The sequence below is a fragment of the Aegilops tauschii genome, chromosome 6 (genome assembly GCF_002575655.3).
Source record: "Aegilops tauschii subsp. strangulata cultivar AL8/78 chromosome 6, Aet v6.0, whole genome shotgun sequence".
Taxonomy (NCBI): Eukaryota; Viridiplantae; Streptophyta; class Magnoliopsida; order Poales; family Poaceae; genus Aegilops; species Aegilops tauschii.
In genome coordinates this window covers 20,025,842-20,043,572 of record NC_053040.3, presented here as the reverse complement: position 1 = coordinate 20,043,572, position 17,731 = coordinate 20,025,842, and positions in this window count along the sequence as shown.

Below are 17,731 nucleotides of genomic sequence, written 5' to 3'. Positions count from 1 at the left end.
CTGCAGAGAGTCTGATGGGATGAATACTTTGACGCTGAGAGTTAAACCGGAGCATGACCTCGTTGGAATTGAACTGCTGAATGTTCCATTTGAGGATTTCTTCCAGTTTTTCAATCAAAAGGCCCTCGATAAAACAACGATCACTTGCTACTGTCTGTAAGTAGTACTACTTCTGTCATTAAGTCTCTCTATATAGGTCAGCTCTTTCATTGCATGTATTTATAATTATCCTCACTATATTATGCAGATTGAAGATCGCCGAATTGAAGAAAAGACAAATCGGTGATATTGGGTTCATTAACACAAATCTCATAGATGCATATACAGTTGAAAAACATGCCAAAGAAGCCGAGGACAACTTGCTATGATCATTGGTATTAAATCAAAACAAAGATATAATACTCTTTCCTTACAACTTCAAGTGAGTGTTACTGTCTTGTGCATATTCGGTTTCCCTTATTAGTCAAGGTTATGGTAATGTAATTGATGACTTATGCATGCATGCGCAACTTCCACTATATTCTCCTAGAGATTAAGCTTGAGCAGGGAGTAGTAACCGTCTTAGACTCGAGACGAAAAGATCCCCAGGACTATGCGAACATGACTCAAATGCTCGAGAAGTAAGTTAAATCGATCATTATCCACCATATCAGCAACTTTGTTCATTTCCTGATATCAAGTAATTGTTTTCTTTGTCTGGCAGGGTTTGGAGAAAATTCACCACAAAAGCTCCGGGACTGCCGAAGAAGCTGCAATTTAGACACCCGAAAGTAAGTACTATAGTAGCTTGTTCCGCACATCTCCTAGTGATTCAAGTGCTAGTTTCATCAATACCATTTAGCATGCTTGATTATTAGTTAGATTGACCTCTATTTCTTGTAAAGTGGTTGTGGCAGGAACAAGGGAATGATTTCTGTGGATACTATGTTTGCGAGTCTATCCGCCACACGACCTGTGAGCGGGGCTACTCTGACGAACAATATGAAGTGCGTAAGCAATAATATTCACAATTTTATTTTATTACCATCATTTGTGTCGAGTTTCATTTATTCATATATATATGTATTGACCCCCTTCTTCAAATTAGATCTTTCAGATGCGTGATGAACTCCTAGCACCAGATCGTATGCGAGGAATTCAAGAGGAATTGGCGGCATTCTTCCTTGACCACGTGATCGCTGAAAACGGAGAATACTATGTGGACCCTGTGTTCTTACAATTTAATTAGGAGATTATATTGTAAGAGATAATTATTGTATATATGTAGCCGGTAGTGTCAGATAGATATACGAGAACTTGTTGTTCGACCAATCTCTCGGAGAAGGAGAGGTGGTCGATATCACTTCTCTCTGTATCCATATGTTCATGACGATCTTCTTTTTCCTTCATTTGCTTACTAGCTAGCGTGTCTAGTCCTCTCCATACGTATATAGTACGTAGCATCGACCAAGCACGGAGATAAGATAGGACACTTCTCTCTATTAATTAGCTAGCTAACACAATATATGAAACACCTAAATTAACCCCCCAAAACCCCCCAACCTCCCCCCCTTTAAAAAAAACAAAAACCCCAGCCCCTGAAATGCTGACGCGTGGATGCCTATTGGTCCCGGTTGGTGTCACCAACCGGGACAAAAGGCCATGCCTATTGGTCCCGGTTGGTGGCACCAACCGGGACCAAAGGCCCCCCTGCCTGGGCTGGCAGCAGCGGCCACGTGGAGGACCTTCTGTCCCGGTTCGTGTAAGAACCGGGACTAAAGGGTTAGGGCTTTAGTAACGACCCTTTAGTCCCGGTTCGAAAACCGGGACAAAAGGCCCTTACAAACAGGGGTAAAAGCCCCTTTTCCTACTAGTGTGAAGACGTATCAGCATCCCCAAGCTTAATTCCTGCTCGTCCTCGAGTAGGTAAATGATAAAAGAAATAATTTAATGAGTGTGAATGCTAGCAGGTGCACAAGTTTGATCAATGATAATTTGAAACACCTTTTCTAGCATAATTATATGTCATAACGGTAGCTCAACTCATAAATATTTCATGATCAAGTAACAAGATATTCACATGTTAAAGCATAGACCATAAACTTTTTTGAAAACTAACAAACTATGTTCTCAGTCATCAAACAATTGCAATTCATCTTATTTTCAGGAAGGGTCTATGTAAGAGCTTTGATTTAACAAATCCCACATACTCAACTATCATATAGTCTTCCATGATTGCTACCACTCAAAGCATATTTTTAGAACAAATAGCATTCATCGAGCACAAAGAAAGATAGGGGCTTAATGTTTCGCCTCCCAACCTTTTACCTCAACGGTAATGTCAGCAATAATAATTCAAGATCAAATATATTTGAATGGCCATATATGCTTAGATCTTTCCCCACCACATGATGCTTGCCAACTAAAGAGTAGGTTGGAATGAGAAGGAATACTACTGACTCTTGCATAAAAGTAAAAGATAGACCCTTCTCAGAGGGAAGCAGGGATTTGCAGAGGTGCCAGAGCTCGAAGCTTTAAAATGGAGATGAAAATAATTTTGAGAGGTATGCTTTCATTGTCAACATAACGACCAAGAGTTCCCAATATCTTCCATACAAGATACATTATAGGTGGTTCCCAAACAGAAAGGTAAAGATTTTACTCCCCCTCCACCAACAATCACACTCCACGGCTTGTCCGAAACAACGGGTGTCGTCCAACTATCAACAATCCTGGGGGAGTTTTGTTTAAATTATTTGCGATTTTGTTTTTGATCATTGGATCATAGGACTGGGCATCCCAGTTACCAGCCATTTTCTCGTGAATGATGAGCGGAGTCCACTCATCGTGAGAATAACCCACCTAGCATGGAAGATACTGACAGCCCCTAGTCGCTACATGAGGGATCCAGGAATACAAAACAGACTATTATTTGAAGGTTTAGAGTTTGGCACATGCAAATTTACTTGGAACGGCAGGTAAATACCGCATATAGGTAGATATGGTGGACACTCATGGAATAAACTTGGTTCAAGGAATTTGGATGCACAAGCAGTATTCCCGCTTAGTACAGATATTTTGGCTAGCGAAGGATTCTAAATAGCAAGCACCACATGTTAGAGGATCCATAACAATATAACTTCTATACAAATATACCCAAGCATAACTCATTATGTTGTCTTCCTTGTCCAACTTCAAATAATTTGCTCAGGTTTGAAAATAATTAATGGGGCTCACCATCATAGAAGATGTCCAAGATAGTATATTTATATGTGAAATCTCTCTTCCTTCAATATTGTTTCATGAATTGTTCAAGTGACCAATACAATGTTTGCTGACCTTCAATAAATTTACCACCTCTACTTCTTAAATGTGAAGCCATTACTCCCCATGGGATAAGCATATGAAACATATATAATTTTAGATTTATGACATTCAAATCATTCAACCATTTACTCATAGGATATAAGTGAAGCACATGAGTAAATGACAAACTACTCCAAAAAGATATAAGTGAAGATCAATGAGTAGTTAAATAATTATGTAGCTATGTGAAGACTCTCTCTCATTTAAGAATTTTAGATCTTGGTATATTATTCAAACTGCAAGCAAAAACTTAGGCTCAACCGATACTAACCGATAATTGTTGAAAACGAAGGGTGGGATGCCTACCGGGGCATCCCCAAGCTTAGATACTTGAGACTTCTTGAAATATTATCTTGGGGTGCCCTGGGCATCCCCAAGCTTGAGCTTTTGTGTCTCCTTAATTCCTCTCATATCACGGTTTCCTAAATCTCGAAAGCTTCATCCACACGAAACTCAACAAGAACTCTTGAGATAAGTTACTATAAACCAATGCAAAAACCTTATCATTTTCTACTGTAAAAAATCACTAAAATTATTATTCAACATTGCATACTAAATGCCTCTGCATATTTAATATTCCTATCCTCAAATAGAATCATTAAACAAGCAAACATATGCAAACAATGCAAACATAACAGCAATTTGCCAAAACAGTATAGTCTGTAAAGAATGCAAGATTCATCATACTTCCCTAACTCCAAACATTATGAAACTCTACCACACTGTAGAAATTTTGTCAGAGCTTATTACGGAAAAAGTTTCAACATTTTATCATATTCTGGCTTTTCTAGGGAATTTTTGCAACAGCGATAAATTTTCTGTTTTGAAACAGCAACATGTATACTTGCAAAATTATCATGGTAAATGCTATCCTTGACATTTTTATTCAAAATAGAAATGCAAAACATTATTCTAAATAACAGCAAGCAAATACTAACAAAATAAAATGACGCTCCAAGCAAAACACATATCATGTGGTGAATAAAAATATAGCTCCAGGTAAAGTCACCGATGAACGAAGACGAAAGAGGGGATGCCATCCGGGGCATCCCCAAGCTTAGGCTCTTGGTTGTCCTTGAATATTACCTTGGGGTGCCTTGGGCATCCCCAAGCTTAGGCTCTTGCCACTCTTTATTCCATAGTCCATCGAATCTTTACCCAAAACTTGAAAACTTGACAACACAAAACTCAACAGAAAATCTTATGAGCTCCGTTAATATAAGAAAATAAAACCACCACTTAGGTACTGTTGTGAACTCATTCTAATTTCATATTGGTGTAATATATAATGTATTCCAACTTATCTATGATTCATACCCTCCGATACTACTCATAGATTCATCAAAATAAGCAAACAACATAATGAAAACAGAATTCTGAAATAAATTCTGAAACAGAACAGTCTGTAGTAATCTGTATCAAACGTATACTTCTGTAACTCCAAAAATTATGAAATAAATTGATGGACCTGAGGAATTTGTCTATTAATCGTATGCAAAAATAATCAACTTAGAAGCACTCTTCTGTAAAAAATGACAGCTAATCTCGTGAGCGCAAAGTTTCTGTTTTTTACAGCAAGATCACATTAACTTCCACCCAAGTCTTCCCAAAGGTTCTACTTGGCACTTTATTGAAACAAAAGCTATAAAACATGATTAAGACAGTATCTTAATCATGTGAACACACAAAAACAGTAGGGGTAAATATTGGGTTGTCTCCCAACAAGCGCTTTTCTTTAATGCCTTTCTAGCTAGGCATGATGATTTCAATGAAGCTCGTATAAAAGATAAGATTTGAAACATAAGGAGAGCATCATGAAGAATATAACTAGCACATTTAAGTCTAACCCACTTCCTATTCATAGGGATATTGTGATCAAACAATTTATTGGAGCAAGAATCAACTAGCATAGGAAGGCAAAACAAGCATAACTTTAAAACTTTAAGTACATAGAGAGGAAACTTGATATTATTGCAACTCCTACAAGCATATATTCCTCCCTCATAATAATTTTCAGTAGCATCATGAATGAATTCAACAATATAACCATGACATAAAGCATTCTTTTCATGAGCCACAAGCATATAATTTTTATTACTCTCCGCATAAGCAAATTTCTTCTCATGAATAGTAGTGGGAGCAAACTCAACCAAATAACTATCATGTGAAGCATAATCCAATTGAAAATTAGAATCATGATGACAAGTTTCATGGTTATGTTTATTCTTTATAGCATACATGTCATCACAATAATCATCATAAATAGGAGGCATGCTTTCATCATAATAAATTTGTTCATCAAAACTTGGGGGACTAAACATATCATCTTGATCAAACATAGCATCCCCAAGCTTGTGGCTTTGCATATCATTAGCATCATGGGTATTCAAAGAATCCATACTAACAACATTGCAATCATTCTCATCATTCACATATTGTATGCCAAGCATTCTATGTAATTCTTCTTCTAGTACTTGAGCACAATATTCCTTCCCATCATTTTCACGAAAGACATTAAAAAGATGAAGCATATGAGGCACCCTTAATTCCATTTTTTGTAGTTTTCTTTTATAGGCTAAACTAGTGATAAAACAAGAAACTAAAAGATTCGATTGCAAGATCTAAAGATATACCTTCAAGCACTAACCTCCCCGGCAACGGCGCCAGAAATTGCTTGATGTCTACTATGCAACCTTCTTCTTGTAGACGTTGTTGGGCCTCCAAGTGCAAAGGTTTGTAGGACAGTAGCAAATTTCCCTCAAGTGGATGACCTAAGGTTTATCAATCCGTTGGAGGCGTAGGATGAAGATGGTCTCTCTCAAGCAACCCTGCAACCAAATAACAAAGAGTCTCTTGTGTCCCCAGCACACCCAATATAATGGTAAATTGTATAGGTGCACTAGTTCGGCGAACAGATGGTGATACAAGTGCAATATGGATGGTAGATATAGGTTTTTGTAATCTGAAAATATAAAAACAGCAAGGTAACTAATGATAAAAGTGAGCGTAAACGGTATTGCAATGCGTTGAAACAAGTCCTAGGGTTCATACTTTCACTATTGCAAGTTCTCTCAACAGTAATAACATAATTGGATCATATAAATATGCCTCAACATGCAACAAAGAGTCACTCCAAAGTCACTAATAGCGAAGAACAAACGAAGAGGTTATTGTAGGGTACGAAACCACCTCAAAGTTATTCTTTCGGATCGATCTATTCAAGAGTTCGTACTAGAATAACACCTTAAGACACATATCAACCAAAACCCTAATGTCACCTAGATACTCCAATGTCACCTCAAGTATCCGTGGGTATGATTATATGATATGCATCACACAATCTCAGATTCATCTATTCAAACCAACACAAAGTACTTCAAGGAGTGCCCCAAAGTTTCTACCGGAGAGTCAAGACGAAACATGTGCCAACCCCTATGCATAAGTTCACGAGGTTACGGAACTCGCAAGTTGATCACCAAAACATACATCAAGTGGATCACGTGAATATCCCATTGTCACCACAGATAAGCACATGCAAGACATACATCAAGTGTTCTCAAATCCTTAAAGACTCAATCCGATAAGATAACTTCAAAGGGAAAAATCAATCCATTACAAGAGAGTAGAGGGGGAGAAACATCATAAGATCCAACTATAATAGCAAAGCTCACGATACATCAAGATTGTGCTGAATCAAGAACACGAGAGAGAGAGAGAGCAAACACATAGCTACTGGTACATACCCTCAGCCCCGAGGGTGAACAACTCCCTCCTCGTCATGGAGAGCGCCGGGATGATGAAGATGGCCACCGGCGATGATTTCCCCTCTCCGGCAGGGTGCCGGAACAGGCTGCCGATTGGTTTTTGGTGGATACAGAGGCTTGCGGTGGCGGAACTCCCGATCTAGGTTATTTTCTGGAGGTTTCTGTATTTATAGGAATTTTTGGCGTAGGTCTCACGTCAAGGAGGTTCCCGAGTCGTCCACGAGGTAGGCCCACGCGCCGGGGGGGGGGTGGGCGCGCCCCCGTGGACGGCCCGGGACTCTTCTGGCCCAACTCTTTTACTCCAGGGTCTTCTTTTGGTCCATAAAAAATCATCAAAAATTGGCACGTCAATTGGACTCCGTTTGGTTTTCCTTTTCTGCGATACTCAAAAACAAGGAAAAAACAGAAACTGGCACTGGGCTCTAAAACATCATATAAAATAGCATATAAATGCATATAAAACATCCTAGAAGGATAATATAATAGCATCAATACTTCATAAATTATAGATACGTTGGAGACGTATCAGCGGGCGGTGAGGGCGTCGGGGCGGCGGGGGGTCGGGGCGGGGAGAGTGTCGAGGCGGCAGGGGCGGCGAGGTGGCGCGGGCGTCGGGGCGGCGGGGGGGCAGGCCCGTGGGGGGTCGGGGGCGTCGGGGTGGCGACTGTGAGGTGAGTGAGAGAGAGAGGGGTGCGGCACGGGGCCGACCGTTTTTTAGTTAGGTTTAATTTCTTTGCCGTCTGCTAGCAGATGACAAAGAGCGTAGCTAGTGGGGTGGGGCCGGGGGGAAATGGCCGTTGGCTTGCCAACTTCTTTGCCGTCAGCTAGCGGCCAGCAAAGAAAGCGGCCGTTAGGTGGTTTTCACTAGTGGGCCATCCTCCCTCTTTGTCGTCCACTACCAGACGGCAAAGCTTCTATGCCGTTTGCTAGCTCAAGACAAAGAGATAGCTGACGGCAAACAAGCTCTTTGTCGTCCGCTCTTTCTTTGTCGTTAGCTTTCTGTATGCTCATGGCAAAGACCTTCATTGCCATCTGCTAGGTGACAGCAAAGAGCTGGCTGACGACAAAGATCCTGATTCCAGTAGTGAAAAGGCTTAGAGGATACATTGAATTTGCATAAATGCCTTTAAACATCAGTTTTGTATGCCTTACTACGCCAAGGCATGCTAGAAAATGGTGCTAACCATGGAAACTCTTGTACTGAGCACCCCTTGCATTCGGCAGACGCCACCACAATAAGTATGTTTGGAAACAAATGCACTTTTAGTAGAGAAAAGATAGACGAACAACTAATGTCTTCATGTGTGCGGTTCTGTGCGAGCGGCAAAGATGAGAGAGCTAGTTTGAAGCAGACTAGAGTGGCTACAACTTAGAATGGACCATAGATGCTTTGTGGAGCACATGATTATAAATCTGTTCACTTGGGCCGGGTCACAAGACTATATATAACTAGCCACCATTTGAAGAAATACTAAATATAATTACACATCTTTTATGAGAGTCCTTTCACAAGCCATACCACTACATGCACGTTGCCCATAAATAGATGGCTCCTCCAAGTAGCACTATCAATGCAATGCCAAATTTCTTCTCCATGGTAACATGAGTACATGATAAATGGAAGTAACACATCATTAAGGTCTGTCGTGGACGGCGTAACTAAGATTGTGATTTCCTCATTATGAATGGGATGTATTACGAAGTTCAGTAGAAAACGAAATATCCAAGTCTGCTTTGAGTGGTGGTTCCTTCCATGTGATCGTCTTTGCGTCTATGCGAGTAGCTCCTTGTGAGCTCCATCTCACACTGATGACACGGTGGATCTATTAAATTCCATATCCGTCTATCAACTACGGCCAAGACGATCGCCAGAGAGCGGAGCGCACACAAGTCAGCAACAGTGAGCAGACTGTAGTGGTCATCGCAGTTGGGACGGATAGCAACAAGAGGCGACGAGATCTTGACATGAGTTACGATTTTCTTCCACTATGAGCAATAGACTTTCTTCGATTGGGCTCACATTGCGATATGGTTTTCAGGCTTTGAGCAGTTTAACTTCACGTAGAGACATACGTAAAATTTATCTATTTAGTTTGATACCATTTTACCTAATCATGAAGTATGTTTGTAGTCATCAGTTTGTAACATCAAGACACCTGAATTATATACACATGAATTATACATTCGTGTTGATAATTTTGGCAAACGTGTTTTATCTTGTGGTATCACTTGGTTGTGACTGGCTGCTGAGTCATGACCTATGGAAACGAATGCCGAGGCATTATTGCTCAAAAGTCTGTTCGGATATTCTTGCCTTGCAAAAGGACGCCCTACAAGATCCAAACTAAGCATGACCAACAACAGAAGTAATTTTGGTTTGCACCTGACTGAATTAGTACCCGCAGCAAGAAGTAACAGTTGTCGGGTTCTTAGAGAGCACACTAAGTGCCCAGTTTAAATTAACAAAGCCGCATAATGCTGCCAGCTTGGAGCACGAGTATGAAGTTAATCAATGGTTTTCAAAATTCAATGAGGATCATCTATCTAGTTGCAATCTCCCATCAAGGTATATAATATCACATAAGGGCACCTCCAACTCGGTACACCAAATCGTCCGCAAATGTCCGAACCAATGTGGCTAGACACATTTTGCCTTCCAACGGTATGCACCAAATGTCCGTGAATTGGATGGACGTCCGAAATCTCATAAACCAGAACAAAATCCTAGAAGTGATTTGTGAAAGTCCGGACGCACTGCGAACACAGCAACTTAGAATTAGACCCCACCACAAACCCTCTTTTTTTTTGTCCTCCATTCTCTCTCCTCTCTTCATTGGACAAGAAGCAGACATTTAGTTTAGTTCAGTCGCCTATAGTTCAGTCTCCGGATGAGGTGAGTTTAATATATAACTCACCTCATCCGGAGTCCCGACCGCTGTTTACGGAGGTGTATGATTCTTCATGTGTGCGATTCTGTTGTAGTGGTCAAAGTTGGGAGAGGTAGTTTGTGCCACAGGAGAGTGGTTACAACTTAGAATGGGCCGGAGATTCTGGGTGAAGCACATAATTGTGAATCACTTTAATTGAATGACAAGACCCTACATGAAACAAGTCCCAATTTGCAGAAAGACCAATTGTATTAATTCATCTTTTATGCCTGTCCTTTCACAAGCCATACCACTTTATATGGTTAAGAAAATAAACAAGCCATACCATTGCATGCACGTCGACCATAAATAGATGACTCCTCCAAGTAGCATTATCAACTCAAAAACAGAAGCATTCATAACGCAATGCAAGATTTCTTCTCCTGCTAACACATGAGAAAGGGTATAACACATCATCAAGTGTGCTGTGGACGGTGTAACATACAGTGTGATTTCCTCATTATGAATGGGATGTATTAGGAAATTCAGTTGGAGATAAACAATCCAAGTTTGCTTTGAGCGTTGCTTCCCTCTATGCGCGAGTCTTTGCGTCAGCACGTGGACCACCTGATGGACTCCATCTCGCACCGGTGGCATAACTACTCTCTTAAATGCCATATGCATCTCTCCACTACGGCCAAGAAGATGCCTAGAGGGCAGAGCGCACACAAGTCTGTAATAGTGAGCTGCCTGTGTGCTGCTCACCGTAATTAGCTAAGACGGACAGCAACAACGCAACAAGATCTGAACTTGAGTTCAAATTTTGTTCCCCCTCACCTGCATGCCACTGCTAATTTCGATAGGTTTTGTCATAAGATTTGGAGTTGCTGCTGTGAGCCATTCGCCGCATTCCCCATGTGGATGTCCTCGCATTTTTTTCTTTACATTTGTACGCCGATTTGATCACATCAATGCTCAGGTTTTCTTGGCAAGGTATCAATACTTAATAATATATGGCTGCGTAATGTAGAAAATATGAAATCCAAGAATTATGTGCTGTTGTGTTGTATTGATCTGACATTCGTACTGGTACATATGAAGTGCAAAATGGGAAGAGGGTCAAAGTACAAATCAAAACATGATATGTTTAAACTAATTCTATCTCTATCTCCTTCTCTCTATCCTAAATTCCTAATTATGTTTATACTTCTATCATTCCCCCTCGGTCATATCGGGAGTGAAGTAGACGATTTTGACTGAATTTAAAGTCTTGTGCTTTCGTCGTCTTCTTTGTTGTGCCATCATAAACTGCGTCTGTGATGGATCGTTACCTTGCGCAGTGACTGCGTCCCTTCTGGTCTTGGTGTAGCCGCAATCGTTGGACGCGCAAAAAATTGCGCGATGTGTATGATGGAGCTGCAATTGTGTAGCCGATGCTTTGCACCTGGAGAGGACCATCGGAGGCGAAATTTTGCACCTTGAGGATGTACCGCCGCAGGCATCTTGCAGATGTCAGAGGACACAGTTATAGGTGAGACCATCAGTTTAACCAAGACTGGAGAAAGCCCACCGAGCAGACTACGGTTTTGCTAGGACCATGTGCGTGGTTGTAATGGCTTTCAGAATAGTGATGCCGATGTTATGATGCAGTCTTAGTCATCAGACGTTGTCAATGCCATCGTCGGTGTTATGTGCGTCTTGCAGTAGTACTCTGAGTGGACGCGTGCCCCTCCTTGTGGACAAGGTTGTAGAGGCGGCGGCGGTATATTAACGCGGTTGTTGATGAAGACAACATTTATATAGACCTTGGCGATCACTATTAGGGAAAACCTTTTACACATAATCTTAGCAGCAGCGCGGTAAAAAAGAGGCGCTACTGCTAATTAGCAGTAGCGCGCGTCCAAAACAATCGCTACTGATACACAGTTAGCAGTAGCGCGTGCTGGCGGAACCGTGCTGCTAGAAAAATCGACCGACAGTACCCACCAACCTAAGTTTAACAGTAGCGCGGTGTCACGACACGCGCTGCTGCTAATGCAATAGTAGTAGCGCACTTTTTACCCCGGTCGCTGCTGCTAATTTTGAAATTGGCCACATGGTTGGCCCCGCTTAGTAGTAGCGCGTGTGAGGAAAGCACACTACTGCTACGCTCTTATCAGTAGCGCGTTTTGCCGCCCGCGCTACTGCTAAGACGCAGCATAGTACCACTTTTCCCCTCCCCCTCCTCCCGTGCCCCATCTCCTCTCTTCCCTTTCCTCTACCTCCCACATCCTCTCTCTCTCACTTTGCTTCTTCCTCAATACTTCTCCCCCATTACTCTCCCTCTTCTACCTACCTTTCTCTCTCTTCATTACTCCTAGCTAACTACACCACCTCCATTAATGCATCTCCTTTCTCTTTTTCCTTCCCCCTCCACTAGTTGAAGTTGTCTCCTCCCAAATTAGCAAGCTAGGTAGATGTAGCATTTAGTTAAGTGACCTATTTGCCCCCGAACTAGATCTATCTTTGTCAAGAAGAGCTTTGTCCACTTTTGATATCCCTACATCATCATCTCCACCGTGTGCTCGATCTCTAGATAGGTGATTAAAATTTCATGCTTTTGCAAGAATCGAAATATGTGTATGTGCGTGTGATATGATAATTGGGCGATATGATGGAAATTATGTGTGTGGCATGAGTTGACGCCGAATTGTGCTTTTGAGTTGCCTATGTTTTGCCGAAATGTCGATTTATTTCCGTGTCGGCGAATTACGGGCAAACTCTAGATCTATATGTCCTATTTTTAGGGAAGGTCATGCCGAAGTTTTGTATGACTTTGATGCATGCACGCATTTTTATAATCAATTTGTTTATTATTACCGTGCAGACGTTCATGATGGTCAGTGGAATGATGGTGGACAGGTGGTTGCCGTCGGCGGTGCAGGACATAGAAGAAAATAACCTGACAGAGGTTCTATGTCCGTGTCGAAAATTCAAAGGAATAGTTTGGCTCGACCCCTATGCCGATGGTCGTGTCGAAGCGCACCTGCTCATGACTGGTTTCATGGATGGCTATACTCGGTGGATAATTGAAGATGAGGGTGATGATGTTGAGGACGCCGACGGGGCAGGCAATGACGACAGGGGGCAAGACAAAGAGATGATCGATAATGGCGGCGGGGAAGAGACCGGACATGGCGGCGGAGAAGGGGCCGGACATGGCGGAGGAGAAGGGGCCGGACATGGCGGCAGAGAGAACATGGACTCCATGCAGCAGAGTTCGTCGGTACAAAGTTCAATCGTGCGGGACGCTCATGTTCAAGCATTGCTTCCCAAGGAGACTAGTACTGAGAGAGCTGCTTCTAGAGAGGAGGCTAAGCTGCGGCAACTGGTGGTAGAATCGAACACTCCATCGATGAGCATCTCAAGTACCTAAAGGATGTTCTTCCCGCGGGGAATCTATGTCCTACTAGTGTGGATGAGGCCAAGAAGATCGTGTGCCCTCTTGATCTGTCGCACGTTAGATACCATGCATGCATCAACGACTGCATAATTTATCGGAAGGAGTACGCGGAAAAAACAAGTTGTCCGGTGTGCAATGCTTCTCGATACAAGAAGGCCGGGAAGAAATGTCGCCAGAAAGTTGTATGGTACTTACCGATCACTCCCTGTCTCCAGCTGTATTTTGTAGATCCCAAGGAAACAAAGCTAATGCGCTGGCACGCAGAGAGGAAGAAGCCCGACGATGGAGATGATCCGAAGCTGAGACACGTCAAGGATGGAAGCCAGTTGAGAGCGTTGAACGGCTTCTATCGGTATTTCGAATGTCATGCAAGGAACATCATGCTCGGCGTGTGTACCTATGGCATGAATCCGTTTGGCAACCAGAACACCAACCATAGCACATGGCCCGTGTTTGTATGGATGTACAACCTCCCCCCTGGTTGTGCATGAAGTCGAAGTACATTCACATGAGCATGCTGATTCAAGGGCCGAAACAACCAGGAAATAATATTAATCTGTATCTGGGGCTACTTCAAGAGGAGTTAGACACGTTATGGAAAACACCGGCCAAGACATGGGACGCCAGCAAAGGTGAGTATTTCTACATGAGAGCCGCGCTGATCATCATGTTGCACGACTATCTCGGTTACGGATCTATCGTAGGCCAGGTGTGCCATGGATATTGCGGATGCACGCGGTGCATGGATGATACAACGTCTTAGCAGCTAACGTCAAGGAAAGAAGGCGGGTCTGGGAAAATTGTGTACATGGGGCATCGAAGATGGCTCGAACCGGACGACCCGTGGAGAAACCGTGGAGATCTATTCAATGGTCACGCTGAGCATCGAGGACCTCCACGTAAGCGGAGCGGCGCCGAAATCGATGAGCTGTTGAAAAACTGGAAGCAGTGCCCCGCGCCGGGAAAGACGATGAAAAAGGCACCGGAGCCGCTGCTGAAGGTATGGAAGACGAGGTCTATGTTCTGAGACTTGGAGTACTGGCACAAACTCGATACACCTCATTGCCTTGATCAAATGCATATCTGTATGAATGTCCTTGAGTGCTTGCTCGCGAGACTGATGAACATGCCGGATAAGACCAAGGATGGGCCGAAGGCAAGAAAAGACTTGCAAGATTTGAATATCAGGGAAGATCTGCACATGCCACCCCGTAAAAAGTCAGACAAGACAGAGACGGAGACAGAGGCGCGGGAATAGAAGGGCAAGAAAGTAAAGGAAGAGGATTATTGCCCCCCTTCTTGCTTCACCTTAAGTCAGGCTGAGATCGATCCATTCTTTAAGTGCCTAACGGAGTCAAAGTTAGTTCCTGTTACTGTGGCAAGATAAGCAGATATCTAGACACGAAAAAGAAAAGGTTCAGCGGGCTGAAGTCCCATGACTGTCATGTGATGACGACGCAGATAATACCTGTTTCCCTTGGAGGGATAATGGACAAGCACGTCCGTGACACACTTATTGGTCTCAGCAACTTTTTCGACATCATCTGTCAAAAGTCGATCAGTGTGAAGCAGCTCTGAAGGCTACAGGAAGAGATCGTTGTGATACTGAATGAGCTTGAGATGTACTTCCCGCCCGCGTTCTTTGACGTGATGGTGCATCTGTGTGTCCATATTGTGGACGCATAATTGACCTGGGGCCGTCATTCCTGCAGAACATGATGCCGTTTGAGAGGATGAATGGGATCATCAAAGGATTCGTTCGTAACATGTCCCGTCCGGATGGAAGCATCGTCCAGGGCTATCTGACACAAGAGTGCATCTCTTTCTACGAGAATTTTCTATATGGCGCAGACCAGCCACCAGGTGTTGGTGTTGGTTTGCCCGTTAACAAGCACGATGGGAGGCTCGAAGGAGAAGGTCACTCCAACGGTCGTAGGGAACTGCACGTGGCATACTCAGATCGACGCAGCGACTTTGATAGAGCAAACTTGGTAGTGCTACAACACCTAGACGAGGTAGATCCTTTCGTGGCACTACACAAAGAAATTGTCGCAAAGAAGTATCGTGACCGGGGGGTATGCGGGACGGACGCCGAAGTTACTAGATAGCACAACTCCACTTTCCTGCATTGGTTCAAAGAGCATATTATTGCTAATCCCCCGGAGGAGGGCTCTAAGGACGGATTGCTCATATACGCCTTAGCACATGGCCCCTCACCCAACCTCATAACCTATCAGGCATACGATATCAACGGATACACATTCTACACGGAGGCCAAAGATATGGACAGTGATGATCAGAACTCAGGGGTGACGATGGAATGCATGACCGGCAGTGACAACGGCGCAACTGATAGATTTTATGGATGGGTCGAGGAGATCTCGGAGCTTGACTACTCTGGACAGCACAACACGACGATGTTCCGTTTCATATGGGCTAAGAATGTCGAAAGAGAAAACCGCTATTTCACTACCATGACTATACCCGATGCCAAGAGCGCTACCGTGAACGCTATCGCAAAAAACGAGCCATGGGTACACGCTAAGCACGTGACACAATGCTTCTTCATAACCGACCCGCTCAATCCTAGCCATGTTGTCGTGAGGAGAGGCAAAAGGAACATCATTGGAATGGATGGAGTCGCCAACGAGGAAGACTACGACCAGTACGGCAACCCAATGAGGGAAGATGACGATGATGATGAAGTATACGTCAAAAGAAGCATCAATACTACATTACCTAAGAAAAATCATACTGCATGAAAAGGGAAAAGTCACAATGAGGGGCTCAATTATTCTTCAACGAACAAGAAGGGAAAGAAGCTCACTCAAAAATGATGTAATATATATGTTCCTATTTTGTATACACACTTAGCATTATTATGCATGGGTCCAATGATGTAATATATATGTTCCTATTTTGTATACATACTTAACCGTCAAATGATGCAATATATATCGCCTTCCCTTCGTTCACTGCTCTCGAAAAAAAAAGTGACAGAAAAAAAGGAAAAGAAAATAGAAGGAAACAAACAGGAAAACTGCTATATATGTACTGGTTATAGCAGCAGCGCTTTTCTCAGAAAAGAGCTACAGCTAGTCAAGATGGTTAATTAGTTTATATATTTAGTCATGAATTTAGCTAGGTTTTTTCTTCAAGTTCTATATTTTTCTTGCTTTTATATGCAAATTTGAAGTGGACATGTCATATTTGGAATTTGGACATGTCATTTGGACATGATGATTACGTGCAGGGTAAATAATCCGAGTGTCCTATGTTACGCTGGAATGTTGATTCATTTCCGTTCCGGTGAATTTCAGGCGCTCGATATGTCCATTTTTTAGCAAAGGTCATGCCGAAATTTTCCGTGAATTTTGGCATGACTTGTGCTAGATAGTAGGCATATCGAGTGCCGGGAGTTGCTAGGAAACGACATTCCGGCAAATATAGATTTTTTTTGTCATTTCTTATTTTTCATAGTTTTAGAATTAAACGAGGAGACTTAATTATAGGAAACATGTCGAACAACGAAGAAACTGGGCCTTCTGACCAAGATGCAGACGATATGGATTTTGATGGTGAACAAGAGTACCTCGACTTTTGGTCTGCTAAGCACAATCAAGGTTTGCAGGTCGGCCTCGATGATGGTACTGATGCCGACATCGGCACCGACGGTGCCGGCACCGATGGCGGCACCGAGACCGGCGGGGAAGGTACCGGTGCCGATGCCGCTACCGAAAAGAAGAAGCAGAAGAAGCAGAGGATACGAAAACCTAACAAACTAGGGATTGGACAACTGGTGATCACGAAGATGGTACCTCGCAAGTTTGAGCCATTAGAGCCGGAAGAACCTCGCAAGTGCTGGGAACCAAGTAGGATGCATCCTACGGGAATGCGCGAGCATCAACAACGATGACTTAAGGAGTAAAGAACATTTGATGCAGTTGCTCCTGACGAAGTTGCAGAAGAGATTCAAGTTCCCTGACCGGGATGATAACATAGAAGAACCGTGGGATGATCCGAAGATGAAAAAGATTAACAATCACGCCATGGGCATGTCAGCAATGATTTGGCCTCCTGGAACGGGAGGGTGAAATGAGCTATTGAGGCTGAGGAACCCCTGTCCAAGATTCTGGAGGAAAATCCGACACTTACGAAAGAGGAGTTCGAAAAGTTCAAGGACACATGCGCTACCAAGGCAGCCAAGGCTAAGGCTGCGAAATTCAAGAGCCTTCAGCAAAGGAACACGGGGAAGCATCGCCTCGGAAGCCGTGGCTACCTCGGTAAAAGGCCCATATGGGATAAGGAGGACG